At 43.7% G+C, this 17,930-nt stretch overlaps 1 protein-coding gene across 1 annotated transcript in view; it reads right to left on the bottom strand.

Annotated features, from left to right (window-relative positions):
* The window catches only part of KLHL29 (kelch like family member 29), a 459,910-nt gene that overhangs the window by 17,632 nt on the left and 424,348 nt on the right, over window positions 1–17,930 (bottom strand). The gene's annotated exons all lie outside the window — the stretch shown is intronic.

The following is a 17,930-nucleotide window of genomic DNA, read 5'->3' as shown; positions in this document are numbered from 1 at the left end:
CTGCTAGTCAAACGCAGATGTTTGAATCGCCTTTTTCCAGGATATCGCCAAATTAATTTTAAACAAGAACTTTGGGCTGATTACTAAGTAGGAGCAGTTGAAGTCGCTAAATATAAGCAATAAGGACTTGTTTGCGATGGTGGTCCAGTGCCCATTGCACACACTTGCTTCTAATTTTGATCAAGGAGCAAAGCACCAAGTACAAAATTAAGTAACCCAAAGCAACCATTAAGACCGCGCTTTACTGAAGTCAGACCAGGATGGATTCTGATTGGTTGCTGTGAGTACAGCCCTTTGATCCTTTTGATACAGTAGACAGATAAACCAGCCCACTTGCATCATGGGAGCTGGTTTGAGATAAACTAGCCCTTCCAAGCTTTTTTTTCCTGATTCAGGCCAGCTAAGTTATGGCATGTTATGAACACGTGATAACGCACAGCAAGCACGCCTCCAAATTCTGTCACTTAGGGGTGTATTGGTTATAGTAAAAAGTCAAGGGTTGTACTTTTTTTTTGTGTGTATAAACAGCTCATTCAACCCTCCCATTACACTTGTGCAGGGGTGTAAGTAGAAATCACAGGGCCACGCAGAAAGATTTTGATGGCACCCCCTCCAGGTGGGCTATATTGCACCCCCTTAACACTGGTAGTCATAGGCACATTAATGCACCTCTACAGGACTCCCACTCTACTCCTTCACACTGGTGGCCCCTGCAACTGAACAATTACAGAGATTCTGAATAGGTCACTTCGCAGTCCTGGGGGGACAGGCAGGGCTTCCCATGAGCTGGTGCTGTGTCTGTACTCCTTTTGTGGTGAACCCGGAGAAATGTGGTGGTTGGATGAGATCATGTAATAATTGCTGGTCTTCTCAGTCACTGAGCTATCAACCTTCCAGGAGATAAAACTGCTGAATATACTTAAAGGCTAAGTTCACCTTTGAAAGAAAATTGCTTATGCATTCAAAGGGCCCCAGTAGGGAAAGAAAACTGTGCAGCTCTTAAAACAATGATTAATTTAATAGCCCCGCCCCCCCAAGCCTGGCTGAAAAACTCCTATAGTTAGCTTTGTCCCATCCTGTTCTGTTGCTAGGAAGCGCCAGCCATTGCACACTTCCCCCCAGCATCACAGAGAGCAAGCGCTCTCCTCCTTCAAAACCCTGCACATCTGCAGTGAGCTCTCTTCCCCCCATTGCAGCATCGGTGAGCTCAGCTGCTGCTGTTACGGGGAGAGAGAGAGCTCACTGCTTATGCATGGTGTTTTGAACGAGGAAAGCGTTTGCTCCTGTGATGTTGGGTGCAAGTGCCAGATGGCTTGAGCATGGGGCAAAGTTCACACTAGGGCAGTGCGTTAATCACATAGTACCATGCGATTAACACGCTGTACCACACAATCACACCTACAGTGCATTCTGGTGTAGGAGGTGTGTTGCGTTGCTATGCACCCTATTGCTTTCTTTTGCAGTGCGACTTGGGTCGCCACTTAATGACCAAGGATAAATATGGGTCCTGAGGTCACACAGGTTGAGAACCCCTACTTTAAAGTGAACTGCAACACAGGAGGATTGGAGGTGCATTGCATTAGTACCTTGGGGTGCCATTCAAAATAAAGAGCAGTGCCAAAATGAATGGCACCACATCACGCCATGGTACGTGCGTTGCTTTGCATATTATTTTATTCATTTTTAAGTTACTGTAAAAGTCAGCTCACAAAGATTCTGCACAGCTTATCACTGCAGTGCAATAAACTAGCATTATCAATAGTTTTTCACTACCTAGTTGATTATCTCCGACTGATGTGGCAGGATCAAATTGAAATAAAAGTATTCAGATGGGGTTGTACAAATTAATATTTAAAACTGATCGTGTTGTATACACAGAAATCGATCAATTCTGAAACTAACCTATTAGATCTTTGTTTACTTTTTTGACAGTTTAAGTGAATATATCGATTTCAAGTGAATTTACTGATTGCACTGTATTGTGCAATTGTTTCCGACATTGATTAAGCAATTGGGTAAAACAGTCCATTGCATGTAAATTCATTGCATACACAAGGACACACAATGCACAGGTACTGAAATATGCAATACAGTGCCTTTAATATGAACGTTAACAGTAATTTGTCAATTTCAGTGACATTATTGTCAGTGCTTAGCAAGCGACTGAAAACAAGCTGCTTATATCAGATTTCATACTCTACGCACATAACGGCTAATTGATGGCGCCTGCAGCAACACCACAGCTAGCCATGGATATCAAAGAGCTCCGCTGTCTCATAGGGTATTATTCATAGCAGTCATCTGGTCCTCTCGGAGACAGACATTAACAAAGTGCTGACTTATAATAGGGATCCATAAACTTGTTCCTGCAACTACAGCCAGCCTCCCCATAGTGTCAGGTCTCATTATATTAAAGAGGGAGAAGTATCAGCATGCTATACATAATTTATCACAACACTCCACGTAAATCAAGGTATTACATGATGAATCAATGTTTCGGGGTCCCTAGGTGGGATCTTCATTAAGTTAGTAAAGAGAAAAGTTTGCTTGCACTGCTCTGCTGCAGGGGGCTGGGGGGGTATTCAAAGCTATAGTATGTGAAAGCACAGATGTACACCATAGTAATTCAAAAATAATACCTGATGTAACATTGTCTTCATATGATATATAAGTGTACACTGGATCGAAAGAGATACTTTTAAAGTTCAAAAGCAAAAAAGAATGACACAACAGCTGATACCTCACTGATTGGGGGGCAGGGAAGAAAAAGGAGCAAATATGCCCCTTGCTCAGGCCATAGAGAATGGCTCAGTGACCTAAGGCAAGCCAGTGCAGCCACATGATCCTCCAGCACCCTAATGGCCCTGTCACGCCACGGAATGATTTTTGGGGTGCTATGTGCACAGGCTTAGAATAGCCCAATGGAGGACTGGAGTATCCTCAGAGGGGCCACTACTCTCTACAAGTACTGTGCTGTTGCCATTGGCTGTAATTGACAACTCACTAGGTTGTCATTTGCAAAGCCTGGCCCACAGCCCACCCACCTCCATGATGTTTCAAAGAGGCCTACCTGATTTTCATGACCCGGCCCTTCCCACCAGTACCAGTGTGGACCCTTCTGCAGCTGTAGATGTTGTTACATGAACTCCTCCTCCGAGTGGAACCACCAGCTGCAGCAGGTATGAATGTTAAACCCCTGCATTTTAAGATGGTGTAGGAATTTGTGTTGATCTGAGATCTGAAGGTGCAGGAATTTGGGCTGATCTGAGGTCTGAACGTGAAAGAACTGGGCCTTATCTGAGGTATGATGGTGCAGGAATTGGTGATTTTTTGAGGTCTAAGGGTGCAGGAACTGGAGCTGATCTTAGGTCTGAAGGTGCAGGAACTGGGGCTGATTTGAGGTCCGAAAATGCAGGAATTGGGGCCGATCTGAAGGTGCAAGAATTGGGGATGATCTGAGGTCTAAAGGGGCAGGAACTGGGGCTGATCTGAGGTCTGAAGGTTCAGGAATTGGGGTTATACTATGACATGCTATTGTTCACAGTCACACTAATGCTTGTAAACTAACACCTAAAAGTGAAAAAGGTGGTTGAACTCACATAAGTGGCACCATAGGGCCTCTTTAATTGATTTCTAGACAACAATTCCAATATTTTTGAAAGCCATCATAACAATGATTATCTCAGCAGAATTATAATGTAGCTGGACCATCAAGGCCACCTACGGTGGAATTTTTCCCATAACTTTTACATGTGAAATTGATGGAGAGTGATACTTTTGTGGGTCAAAGAAAGTAAACAAGAATATTACCTCATAAGCAACTTAATAGCTGGAGTTATAAATGTGTAGCAAAGCAGAACCTGCAATAGAAAATACTTTATACCCACCTGTCCCGGTACCTGTGTCTTCAATCTGTGCTTGCTTGCAGAGCAACACCGTTTTCACATCTGACACACTTACGGGTGTGTTGGATGCCTCCTTTCTTTCTGTGTGCCACCAGCATCTATGTCACTACAGGGCACAGTACTATGGCAGGGGTCAGCGAGATGAACTGCAAAGTACCATGGAGGACACAAGCATCTGACACTCCCGTAAGTGTTGAATAATCTATAGGTGGGTGTAGCTCTTAACAAAGTGAAAGTCAGAGGAATGGATGTCAGGACAAGGAGCTTTAAAGGCTAACTATTGTGGAACTATTGTGGAAAGTGCCTTCATATAATCCTATTCTTTGAGCCTGCCCAATTTTGGTTCCACTCTGCTTGACTTTGGGGCAAAGCTCTGGTCCCAACCTAAGCTGCACTCTTCACCTACCTGTCAAGGAGCAGTGCCATTATTGATCACTGAGGGGCACTCATTAGGCAGGGGTTATTGTGGGTTGGCAGGGCATAGCTGTGGGCTGGGACTTAGTATTTCTGCCCTGACAGATTCTCTTTAATGGCGGTTGATATACATTTAGTCAACCCTGCAATGGGTTTTCATTTTTAGTCAGGTCAGACCTGATCCATAGACTTGGGCTGAAAGAGGAACAGGGAAGCATAGTCTTAGTGCAGCACTACTAAGTCAGAAGTAGAGCCTGCTTGTATAATGAGAAAATTTGGATGCCCCATGTACATACATATCCTAAAACTATACTCAGACACAAGGCTTTTCAAACATGCTAATAGTGCTCAATTTTAGCAAGTCTAAAGTACTATTTCTGTTTGACAAATCTGGTCATTGCCACAGGGTCTGGTCTATAAATGTTCTGCCCATTTTATACTTTATGATCCTCAGTGCCATCTAGGGGCACTAGTGTCGTGCGATTGGCATCTGCCCAGCTATATGCTTGGCACAACATTAACAAATCAGCTGCAAAGTGTATTTCAACTTTTGCAGTCAAATTTGAGACCCCCCGCACCATTATATATTTGTTCTGTATTCCCATTCGCACAGCATGCCAAACAAATGATAAAAAAAATATTTCTTACCTTTCTAGTTGTTTCTTCGGACAAGGATTATATATAGGACTCTGTTGGCATCTTGTACAGTGCTGAGGAAGTGTGGGCCCCCCTTTGCAGCTGGCTATCCCGGGCTCTGCTGTCCCCTGTGCTGACCTGGGACGTTGAATCTATTTACATTGACCGGAGGAAGATAAACACGCTCCCCTCCGATCATTGAAAGTGGAAGCGATGTGTATTACAACCACTTCTGGTTTCAGTGTGTCATTTCCTGTTAGCCCCCTATGTGATAGCAATAAAGTTAGGTGTATAAAAAAGCGTAAAAAATGTAAGGTAAAAGAGAACTATGGGGTAAGTGTTTTTCCCCATAGTTCTCTTAAGCGTCACAGGAGGAAATATACTAGTATCCTCCCATGACCCAAAGCTCAGTATATTGAGCGCTTCAGCTCGCGGTATACCGAGACCGCAGCAGCCGGGACAGATCCCGACAATGCTGTCGAGATCCACCCAGCTGCGTGAGTGACAGCTGGCTCTGCCTATCTAGAGGCAGAGCCAGCTGTACCCGCCCCCTCCCCGTCTGTTCCTCCACTCAGCGCTGGAGGATTGGAGCGGGGTAATCCCTACAGGGAGTCGTAAGTGACAGTCACGGCTCTCTGCAGGAAGATGATCGAGAAGTGAGCGAGCGACGCTATGTGTTCGCTCACTTCCCTATCTATTGAGCCGAACTGTGACAGTTTCATTGTCACACGTCATCTTGAACTATGAGGATGAGTGATTTGCACCTCACCTCATAGTTCTCCTTTAAGTTAAAAACATTTTTTTAAGTCCCATGTAGACGCACATACAAACACGAACGCGTTGGATGCACCTACATGCGACAATTGCACCAAACATGTTACATGCCATCTCGAATGTCGTCGTGCAAGGGATAATTCTACGGCCATCGCTCAGCGCTGGCTATGGGCAATTTTAGGTATGGTAGTTTTTTTTTAGTACATTAAGAAACAATGTACCATCCAAGCCTTGAGATCTTTATTGTTTTGTTATGACAGACAGTGCACACATCACATCTAGTTTACAATTGGTGAAGGTCTGCCAGCACAATATAGACGGGGTTCATTTTGGTAATCATTAATTCCCAAAGCCCCTAATTAACATTGCACAAAAGGGGAATTCTAGCTAGTATTATCAGGAAGTAAAAAGAAATTATAAAGGTATAAAGGTAATGAGCAGTTTTTAAATGTTTTTTCAATGTTATGCTACGGGAACATGAATACAGAATAAAGTAGGTGTTATCCCAGTTTGGCTGCAAAAGTGGGAACACACTGTAAGATGACAAAATTAATATATAAATATATATATATATATACGTGTGTGTAAGTAAAATGTTATAGGTTACCATCCCCACCCCAAAAAAACTAAGGAATTTACAGTACTACTCATGGTCATGAATGGGTTAATCACCGCCGATGATATTTGTCTGCCCATGTAACTTCTCTCACATTCAGATATCACGCGACCAGGAACGTCAGCTTGATCCACTGCAGCATAAAGTTCATGTTCAGCCGACCATCCACCAGCATATATGCATCATGCTGATATTTCTATCGGCGGGCTCCCAGCTTTGAACTGTCTATTGCATTCCCAGCACTATGTCTGATCTTCAATGCCCTGGCCAATACAGCAAAAAAAACAAAACAAACAAAGCCCTGGCTTATATATAAATGGCATTTTCTCACCTCCTGTAATGGTAATAAGTACGAGAACAGCTCTATGTTTGCCACAGTTGGTGAAATTACAAATAAAGTCTATTCCTATCTGCCGTGCCAGCGTCTCCGTGAGATGGCAAAAGCTAAGCCCCCGGGAGTAATGTGGCTTCCACGGTCCTCGCTATCTCGTCGCTCACCTCCATCCAAGGTCAGGAGATGAGTCTGGCACATCGTTAATCATGTGCCCAGAGACAGCACCACTTTGATTTGCAGACTGCTCAGGTACCCCGCTTTCTGATAAAGGACAAGCCTCTGTCTTGTTCTTCATACAGAACCTAAGAGAGCATCGCGGGATGAAAGGAAGAGGCTGCTGGGCACAGGTGTCTTTGCTGGACTGTAAATGATCCTGCGTGTAACTCATACAACACTACTCTATAGGCAGGTGCATTGAACTGAAAAATGTGTGCCCGATCGCTGAAAAACAATCATTAGGAATGGATTGTTGGATTAGTCAGATCACCAGTGGAGATTAAAGGCTCAATTCACAAAGCTTTAACACAAGGATAAGTATCTCGAACTAACGGATTCGTCAAAGTCGGCCCCAGCCGTAGCCACTAAAAATAATGACAAGGACTGCATGACGTGGGTTTAAACGGCCGTGTCAGCCTTATTATTTACAAACTGTACAAAATAAATAACATAACAGAGACAACAAAAACATTTGGTCGATCGATGCAACCAGGTGGGGGTTCCTAAAGGCCCAGTTTAAAACTAGAATAAGTCCTGTCCTCCTCCACTGGCTTGAGGATATTACAAAAATTCCCACAATCTTACTTTCTCCCAGGCTCCTGGGAGAGCTACCAATAATCAAGGAACTACCCTGTTTCCCCGAAAGTAAGACCTACCCCAAAAATAAGACCTAGTACTATTTTTGGGAATTGCTAAAATATAAGACCTACCCCAAAAATAAGACCTACTTGTGGCCATTCCCAGGGCCGGTGGTGGCATAAGGGGGAACTTGAAGAGCCGCGGGAGAGGCAGGAGAGAATCAGCGGTGCCAATGAAGCCGGCGCTAAAGGAAGCGAGGCGGCACCAGAGGGAGCAGAGCCGCATAAGCCGATGCCTCTTCTATAGCGCCGGCTCCTGTCACAGGCGGAGTGATACCAAATGCACTCCGCCTGTGAGGAATCGATAGTGAAAGTGCGCTTCGCTCATTCTGGCCAGAGATTGGTTAGCAAATTGCTCTTGGAAAGGTACGGCACCCCTGATTGCCCTGATCAACATATTATTGTACATGAATACATGTAGACTGTTGTACTTGAATAAGTGTGGCTTGTTGTACATTAAAAAAATAAAAAAAAATAAGACCTACCCCGAAAATAAGACCTAGTGTGTTTTTTTGAGCCAAAAAAAATATAAGACAGTGTCTTATTTTCGGGGAAACACGGTAGAAGTACCTTAGTCCAAATGCCCCCTGACCTGCCAGGTAGCTGTGATGAAAATAGTTTTTTTGTTGTTTTTATTTTAATGGAAATAAACCTCCAACCAGCAGTTGACTCTTGTTGATAAAACTTTTGAGGACAGGTGGGTGGAAAAGCTTTCCTCTTCACCTTCTGGAATGGATACAGAGCAGCCTTTGTAGGAACAACCCTTGCTGTTCCACTCTGCCGATCTGACTTGCAACTACCAATCTGGTAAGCTCCCCCCCCCCTTCCCACTAAGCTCACATCTTTTCTCCGGGTCTTACTTTATTTTAGATGCACGAAAGTGATTTTCATATCTCATTGGAGCTAATTGAAAATAACCGTCTCTTTGAAAACAAGTATCCTTATACGGATGTGTTAGCTTCCATTGTGCATTGAGCCTAATGTCAGAATATGGAAGATACAATATTACAGCACTTCATTATGTCAGAATCCATTTGTGAAAATGGCAGAATATGGTATGTTTGTACCAGTATGTTGGGTTTACTAAAAAGCCTACAATAAAAACGAGTGGAGCGGTTGTCTGACCTTCTTCCCCGCACCCCCTAACCTCTATCCTTAATATAATTATACGTACGTTGGAGGCACGTTTGTATACATGTTTTCATGTGACTTGTAGTTAGAGATGCACCGATACTAGTATTGGTATCGGTGCCAATACCAAGTATTTGGGTGAGTATTCGTACTCGCCCAAATGCTCCGATACCAGAACTTCTGCTGAGAGGGAGATCTCCCTCTGACCGGCAGTGCCGAGGGACCATGGAGCCGGCTTTCTTTCCAATCAGGAAGCCGGGCAGCGGGTTGTGACCCACCGCCTGGATTCCTGACTGGTCAGGAAGCCAGGCAGTCCCGGGCAGTGAAGCTGGTGTTCTTTAAATAGAACACTGGCTTCCCAGGCAATCGGGAAGCCAGGCGGATGATCATGATCCGCGGCGATAAAACAATATCGGTACTCGTACTCGTTACCGGAAAATCAGTATGGCTGCATCCCTACTTGTAGTACAGGAGTCCCATAGACTTTTAAAAGGGAATATCTGAAAAAACACACATAAGCACACATTTCTCAGGTACTCCCATTAGAGTCTATGAGGGCAAAATGCACAATTCTGCCCCAAAAGAAGCTCATGTACCTTTCGAGCTTCACCCCACTGGCAATAAGCAACACAGGTGTAAACAGTGGCCATTGGAAACAATGGCCACTGTTGAGCTCTCTGCTTTTGTTGAGCATTTATGCACTTAGGGAAAGGCCCTACAAAATGCCTAAGTGTCAATGGGGCCTAACAGAAGGAGATTTACATTGTTATGAGCTCTGTGTATCTCATAAACAATTTCCAATTTTTAAATAAAAAAATTTTTTTACATTCTTTGTTGCAACTTAAAAGTGCTGATATACTGTAGTCTTTTTTGCTGGCACGTCCCGTCTATGCACTCCAGCGATGGCTGCTTGGTATTTCTTGGTGCAGGTTTCCTAATGGTGATAACACTGGACCATTTCTGCAGAATATGTGTCGAAATGGCCACTTGTAGTCTCCACCATAAGCCCATGTGGCTGGGTGACAACACAGCATCACAATTGGGTAAAAAAATAAAACATTTGGTAAATCTTGGGTGAAACATTAATGAATAGATCCTATCATCTTCATTTTTTCAGCATAATGCTTGCATTTCAGTGTTGATAGACCATGCTTGCATAAAGTGTGTTCCCAGCTGTAGTCTCCATTGGGAGCACATGTGACACGGTAAGACAAACAATTGGGAGGCAGGGACAGAGCGTTGTCACCCTGTAATAGGAAATCCCTGAACAAGGACCATCATGATAGTATCACCAGGTATTATTTTATCATTAAAAAAATTTTACATTCATTTTTTAAGAAAGAGATGCAAAATAACTGAAACACCCTCCGCATATATGCGTTATGCCGGTGGGAAGAGGTTTACATTTTAAAGCTTATATGAGACTGTAGTGATTGGGTTGACTTATGCTTTAACCCCCTGGACTCTTATGTAAAAACAAGATCAGTAAGATAATTGAACACTCTGGATTTTTCCTCCATGACTGCGTCCTGCTGCTCCTCCTACGCTTTATGTACCACTTATGGTCGTAAATTTACCAGCAAACTTGCAGAGCTGCCGGAATGTGAAGCTAATGAAGCGGCTTTAGCATAGCAAGCGGGTGAAGCCATGTAAACAGACCTGTGTAATTAAACAAGATAAAGATTTGTGCTTGCTGCTTGTTCTTCTACAAATAAGCAGGCTTCACCTGGATATGAAGAACACGAACGTTTATTATGCTTTGATGGCATTTGGAGTCTCAGAGATCCTAGAGAAGTATTATTGCCGGTAGTTTAGTTATCTGTGCTCACAATTATGGAGACTGTACTCAGGAGCATGGAATGATCCAAAAACATGGTGGATGTGTTTTTCTCTGTGACTCCACCATGCACAGAAATACCACTATAGGCTGATATAATATTAAGTTAATATTTTCTTTGTTTTAGATAGAGCAGGGAAGGGTAAGAACCCTTGTCAGGTTATGGTGACCCTACTTAGTAGCATGGGATGTATTCTGACTCTGATTGTTGTATTACAGTAGTGATTTATCCCTTGCTGAGACCTCTATGCCTGGCCTGTATAGGCAGATATAATCACTGCTGACAATCCTTATCAGATAGCTGAACTCTCCAAATACCTTTTTATCCACAAAGTGTTTTATTTGAATGCAGCAGGGTTACAGCAGACAACAGGATACATCCAGGGGTGTCCCGAGGCTGGATGACACCCGGAGCGGTAACGGAGTGTCACCCCGCCGAGACGTCACCGCGTGCGTGCACGATGACGTAATCGCGCACGCGCGTCAGTCTTCTGATACCTGCTGGCGGCCATCTTGGTGATGGACGCCGGCAGAGAGAGGAGGGGACAGTCACCCGGCGGGATAAGGTATGCCGCCGGATCCCCTCCTCTCTCCTGATACTGTTGTACTGTCCATGACCGAGCGCCCGACTTTTCAGAGGGGGGTGACACCAAAATGACTTTGTCACCCCTCCAATGGTGTCACCCGGGTGCGGGCCGCACCCCCCTTGTGATGCCACTGGATACATCAGATGAATGAATAGATGGTATTTGAAGGTCGGAGATAGTAATGTTTCCAAGCATGCAATGCAGATTAACTTATGGTCATGTTACTGTCGGCCATGACACTAGAAACAACTGGTCTCATAAATAAAGGGGAAATACATCATAGACGGGAGGGAACACAGAAAAACAAAAGATGGGAGGGAACACGGAAAAAAACAGTTCACACTTTTTCTTTTATGAAGAAGTGTGCATTTATTATTATTTTTTAATAATAATAAATGTGGTTAAAATACAGTGTGTTCTGTATATACAGTATAGACAACATTTTGGGGGGAGGTTGTTTGGGATGGAATGGGGAACTATAAAACCCCCTGACAGGTTTCTCTTGCTGTCTGGGTCCTTGTTGGGGAGCTTTACTCTTTATTAGTCCTGCTGACCTTTGTCACAGACATAAAGTGATGGGAAAGCTGATTTTAAACCATTATATTATGATGAAAATTTCAGACAACCAAAGCTCCTCCCTGCGCACCAGAGAAAAAATACCCTTGTTGTGCCTCCCCTCCATCAGATTGCAAGGATTACCTTCTGGCGAAGTCTAGGGTCTGGGCTGTAAAACTCACCTTATTCCTCACTCCGGCAGGCTTCTTCCACACTCTGTGACTTGCCAACCCCCCCAGCCATGCCACTTCTCCAAGGTGACTTGGCCTGACCTGGTGGTCAAACTCTGCTGTCTTCACATACAATGCAGAACCAAAAGTCTTGTATGTGCAGATGGCGAGGACCAGTCCCAGATCATCCGCAAAAATTGGTTAGTGTTGGCAGCTTTTTCCTCTACTAGACTTTTAGACTTAACCAGCATTTAACTCGTGAGGGCCCGAGTGCAAGGGAGTTCAGCTTTAAAATAACCTTTCTGTCATTTTTACGTTGCATAATACCGCAACTACTAAACCCACACTGAAAATTACATTTTGCAAACTTCTTAATCATTTGTCCTTTAATTTAACTTTAAAAAATCTTTCAAGAGTCAGAAGGCCCAGCACATGGTGATGATTTCATTCCCAAGTCTCCTCCATTAAAGCAACAGGCAGCCTGGTAGGGGATTGCCGACACCCTACATACATAGGTCCCACTTTCTGTTATTTTAATGGTACACAATGGTTGTGCTTTACTGCTCCTCATCACAATCACAATGCAGGTCTATAAGAAAGTCTGCTGATTTAAAGCAATGCACTCCATGTGCGACTCATTTTTTAAAAGTAGTTAAAGTGGACCCCGTCTTGATTCCCTCAAGAAAGTTCCAGTCACCGAAGCCTCATAGCTGTATATCTGAATTGTGCGATGATCTAAGGCACTGCTACCTGTGACTGCTAGTCTCATAAGATTTTTAGTGAGAATTATTGATGCGCTTATCTTGCTTAAAAGGAAGCCGAGGACCTGCAGTGCAAGGATCTCCCTGCTTTAGCTTCATTCATTCTGTGAATCTATGTTTCCCCCACCTCTCCTACTGCTTCTTCATCATTATCACACCAGTCATCAGGTCAACAGTCATCAGGACGGCATGAGGAAGCAAAGCCCTGACTCTACCAAGATGGCCGTATCCACACAGAGACACAATGGAGAACAAGACATGGCAAATCAGTAATGGGAAAAAGATCAGCTGCAGGGAGACCACAGGCAATACCAGTGACTAATCCTTTGCCCTCTTCCTGCCTTTTGGGCACAGCTTTCACAAATCAGGTCCTCTTTAAGGGGGAAAGGTAATGGATCAGAGGCAAACACGGAGCTCCCACTACTGGTTAATCTAAAACTCTCTATATTTAATAAAACAACAAAAATATGGAGGGACCACCCCCCCCTCCCTCCCCCCAGGGTGACAGGGGCGCTAGACCCCAGAACTGGGGGATGTATTGTTTATTGTTTTAATACCTATTGCCTTGTTCTGAAGTTGGTCATTATTTACAGTACCGATTTTCTGTACTTTCTGTACAGTCTGTACAGTCCCTGCATATGTTTATTGTATCTCTGTGTACTTTCCCTTTTTGTTGTGTATAATTGATATAGCTTGCTATATCACAAAAATAAAAGAATTTATTTAAAAAAAAAAAATATGGAGGGACAACCATGTACAAACATGAAAATCACACATATGTCTGTAAAGCAAATACCGCAAAATCCATACTCATTGTCAATACATTGAACATTCCTTTTAAAGGGAATCTGCCTGATATACAGTAGATAGAAATCTGACTTGTCAACCTCATGATTGCTTACAGCAGCCTGTGAAGGAATCACTGACACCTTGCTGTACACTTGTAGAAGGGATCACTGGCATGACCCAGAACTTAAACTAGAGCAAGGCTGGTGGTCAGACTGGGGTTGGATTGGTGCCTGCTGGAGGCAGGGAAAAGAAAAGCTGGAGACCATGGGAGAAATTACAGACTATGGCCCCCTTTACACCTGTGAATGGGGCTGATTGCATGAGTTTAATGAATTCCTTTGTGGGACTCATGCTATCTGCTGCAGGCGGGAGGTGTTGTACAATGCAATTACATCTGCCACTGTTCGCAGGCTTGAAATCCCAAGCAGTGTTGTCAGCCTTGCCCTGTTCACTTTTTGCAGAACCCCTATGCTGCGAAGATGAGGAAGGAGCGTGTTCGGTAGTCCAGAGAGGAGATGTGAGCAGGGCTGACAACTCTTCTTTGGATTTCAGAGCAGCAAAGGGGCTGTGTTGTCAGCTCAAACAGAAATGTAAGAGCTCAATTGATTTCTGACAGATCAACCGTATTTTCCTTTTACTTGCAGCACTTTTAAAGAGACAAAACACGGGGGAACATGTAAAAGGATAAGCCGCCAGCACACCAGGGTCCACTTTATCTTCCTGTGACTTATTAAGGTCAGATAAACATGGAATCACATAAGGATGTATCACATGGAATCACACATGGAATCACATATAGATGCATCACACGGAATCACATATGGAATCACATATAGGTGCATCACATGCAATCACACATGGAATCACATATGGAATCACATATGGATGCATCACATGGAATCACACATGGACGCTTCCATATGTGATACCATGTTTATCTGACCATAATAAGTTACGGAAGATTAAGTGGACTGTGGTGTGCTGGTGGCTTTTCCTTTTACATGTTGATCTGTGTGTTAGCACCCACTAAAATCCTTTAGAAGGACTGCATATTTATTTTAAAGCATTACAAAACTAACCCTTGTAGTGGCGCTACCTCCGCATTGCAGGGGTTAGGTGCTTGTTTTGTCTAGGGGACTCAAATAAAGAAGATATACTCACCTAAACCTTTATCTCACCAGGTTGCTAGACTGGTCCCCGCAGTCTCTTCTCCCCTTGGCTCTGGCGGTCTAAGGACTATCTAAGGCCACACTAGCACCAAATGGGCACATAAACGAACGCTTTGGTACGCGTCGATAAAAATGCGGCAAAGCAGGAGCAAAAAACACGGAATGCAGGTCGCAAAATTTGCCACATGAGCTTTTCTTGCTACGTTTGTAATGCGATCAAGACCCCATTGAACTCAAAAGGGACGCACAGCAAACACAGCACATAAGGGTGAGGATGCATGGAACCGTCTTCCCGGCCAGTCAGGAAGCCGGGTGCCACGTCATTACATGGCGCCTGGCTTCCTGATTGGTCAGAAAGCCGGAACCATGCCTACTCGGGACGGCTTCCCTGCTAATCAAGAAGCCGGGTGGCGAGTCTTTATACGCCGCCCGGCTTCCCGGCTATTCAAGAAGCCAGGTGGCGATTCATTACACGTCGCCTGGCTTCCTTAATGGGACTTCCGGTATCGGTATTCACTATCGGCAAGTACTGGAAAAAAAAATATTGGTACTCGTACTCGATGCCGAAAAACCGGTATCGGTGCATCCCTACCCGAAACGCCATGTTGTGAATACAGGCTAATGCAGGTCCATTGACTTGCACTAGACACGAGGACACTGAGGGACATACCACAGCCAGAGCAGAGGGAGAGAGAGAGGTGAGCAACGACTGCCGCAAGACTGAAGATCAGGCGAGTATATCTTCTTTATAGACAAAAGGAGCAGTTACCCTTGCATTGTGGTGACAGGCTTTGATAAAACACAATTTTTATCAAATCCTGAAGTTCTTTCACTTTGAAACTCTGGAATTTTTGAAACAAGGATGCCAATGCAAACAAGGCTCTGCAAGGAGGTTAACTCTAAACCCCGGTGCTGCCATTCAACAGCTCTAAGCGCTGACTTTTCTCCGGGAACGTTAAGGTAAATAAATTGCCTTTTACACACGCCGTCTTTAAAAAAAAGTCCCATTGTTAAAAATAACAACGCCTATGCCTGCAAAACAACCCGACTGTGAACAAAAGGTTCAACTAGAAAGAACATTTCACCAAATTTATTCTTAAATAATAAGGCACAAAAAAACCCCAAAAAACTTTTCCTTATCAGATTGCATACTTCTAAATCCCCAATGAGGAGATTCATATGCAGAGGCAGGAGCGGTGCACATATGCCCTAGAGGAAGGTAACAAAGAAAGCAGCCAAAAAGGCTTTTTTATTAGATACAATAACATCTCCAGGTCCCCAATGTTTACCTCCTAATTCAATTTCTCTCCCCTCCACTTCTCATTTTCTTATAACATATCTCGCCGCCGTTCCCCCACAATCAAATTGCTCTTATTATTTTCTCGGAGCCGGGAGGGGAGCTTGGACACGGAGGTCTGCTGGCTCTTATGGCTGAAGGCCGCGAGGTGCCTGGGATGAGGCCGCCGATGACAAAATCTCATATACTTAATGAGAAAAAGCTTCTCTGATCCATTCTGCAAAAGCTTATTACTGCTATGATTACACCTGCAAAGTCCTCTTCTTCCATCTGACGCGGGATTTCCAAGGCACAAGTTGCTTGGATGCAATTAAATCTTCTTTCCTCTGCTTACAGGGGATGTGTAGTCTTTTTTATCATTTTTTTTTTTAGATACATAAAAAAAAAATACGTGTGCTATGGTTTTAAAAAGACTTTGTCCCTATGTATGATTTGTTATCATATATGACATATGGTGAGAAGGAGGGACACCCTCCAGCACAAAGGCAATGGATGCACCCCTAGCCACGCCCCCGCTTATGCCGATCATTAAGAATTTATTTATGCCAAAAATGATTGGTTATACCCGGAATAGTTTTCTTTCCACCATTACTTTAAAGGAGAACTATGAGGTGAGTGAAAATCACTCATCCTCAAAGTTCGAGCCGACCTGTGACAATGAAACACACGTCAGCTCAATAGATCGGGAGGTGAGTGAACGCATATCGTCGCTCGCTCACTTCTCGATCACCTCCCTGCAGAGAGAGGTGACTGTTAGTCACGACTCCCCACAGGGTACAACTAGCTCTGCCTCTAGATAGGCAGAGCCCGCTGTCATTCACGCAGCTGGGTGGATCTCATCACGGGAGGAGGAGACCCTAGGCAAAGATGAGCACATAACCCTTGCAGTATGGGGGTAGCCCCACTGCAAGGATTAATAAAACGTTCTACCCAGAGTTGTTCTTTCAAGGCAACGCTCCAAGCTCGCTCCCGGGATGGACTACAATCTCAAAAATCCGGAAGAAATCATGTAAAACATGAAAATTACATTAAAAAATTACTTTACCTTAAACACTGCAAAATAAATGCGCATTAGCAATGCATTTTAAAGAGAACCTGCCTTACCATGAGTCACTGACCTGGAACAAGCATCTTGCGCCTTCAGTTTTCTTTTTCACTATGGTCAAAAGCAATCGTAAGTTTGACCCCATTAACTATTAGAAAATTGTTTCCGAAAACTATTTTTTTAAAACAAAATTCTACTGATGTATGGTCAGCTTTACACTGGTAACATTTTACCGACCTCCATTTACTTTGTCACCGGCTGTAAATGAACCTGAATTTGTGCCGCAGACAGCAAATTGACAATTCCAACAGATCGCTGAATATGAACTCTAAAAGAGTGAACAATATGGATTCACCGGCATTGCTTCTCCTCAGCCTCATCAGCAGAGTAATATCTGCAGCACCCTTTACAAGCTGGTGCCATGTAGTCTCATAAATCAGATTAATTCTCTATAGTGGGGTTAACCGCCAGGACTGCAGCAACATGCGCTAGCAGTCATCTGGCAGTAATAGGTTTGCATTAAATAAAGTAATGAACAGACATTTATCTGACACAAGTGATGTGCCGTGAAGGGGTGCAGTCACAAGATGCTTATTCCCACAGCATTTTTTATTATTCTGCACACCTTCTACATTCTGCTAATCAAAGCTCTGCCTCTTGGTGCACGCACACTGATGTACTGAGCTGGTCAAGCCTGAAAATCTGTACAAAGCTTCTTCCTGCAATAGGCCAGTGCAGAGACTTTTATAGCTGGAGCAGGAGCAGGTACTCTCTCTATCTACTCTTTCTCTCTCTCCTCCCACCCAAAAAATAAGTTGGGGTGCAGCTCAAAAAATCAAATTAAAATTTTAGTATCCTTCCACGATACTGTTGTGTACAAAACTGCAACATTACCTTGTGCACATCGCAGTCTCCTCTTTGTATCATGGAGGGATACTAAAATTGTCATTTGCATTGGATTTTCTGTGTTGTGCTCCATCTTTGTTTCTATATATACTGTATATGTGTGTGTATATATATATACATATATATATACACACACTATATATATATATA

Source organism: Nanorana parkeri, unplaced genomic scaffold, assembly GCF_000935625.1.
Source record: "Nanorana parkeri isolate BGI_ZX_2015 unplaced genomic scaffold, ASM93562v1 scaffold53, whole genome shotgun sequence".
Taxonomy (NCBI): domain Eukaryota; kingdom Metazoa; phylum Chordata; class Amphibia; order Anura; family Dicroglossidae; genus Nanorana; species Nanorana parkeri.
Note: the sequence above shows the minus strand (reverse complement) of the source record. Positions and strands in the feature narration are given on the sequence as shown.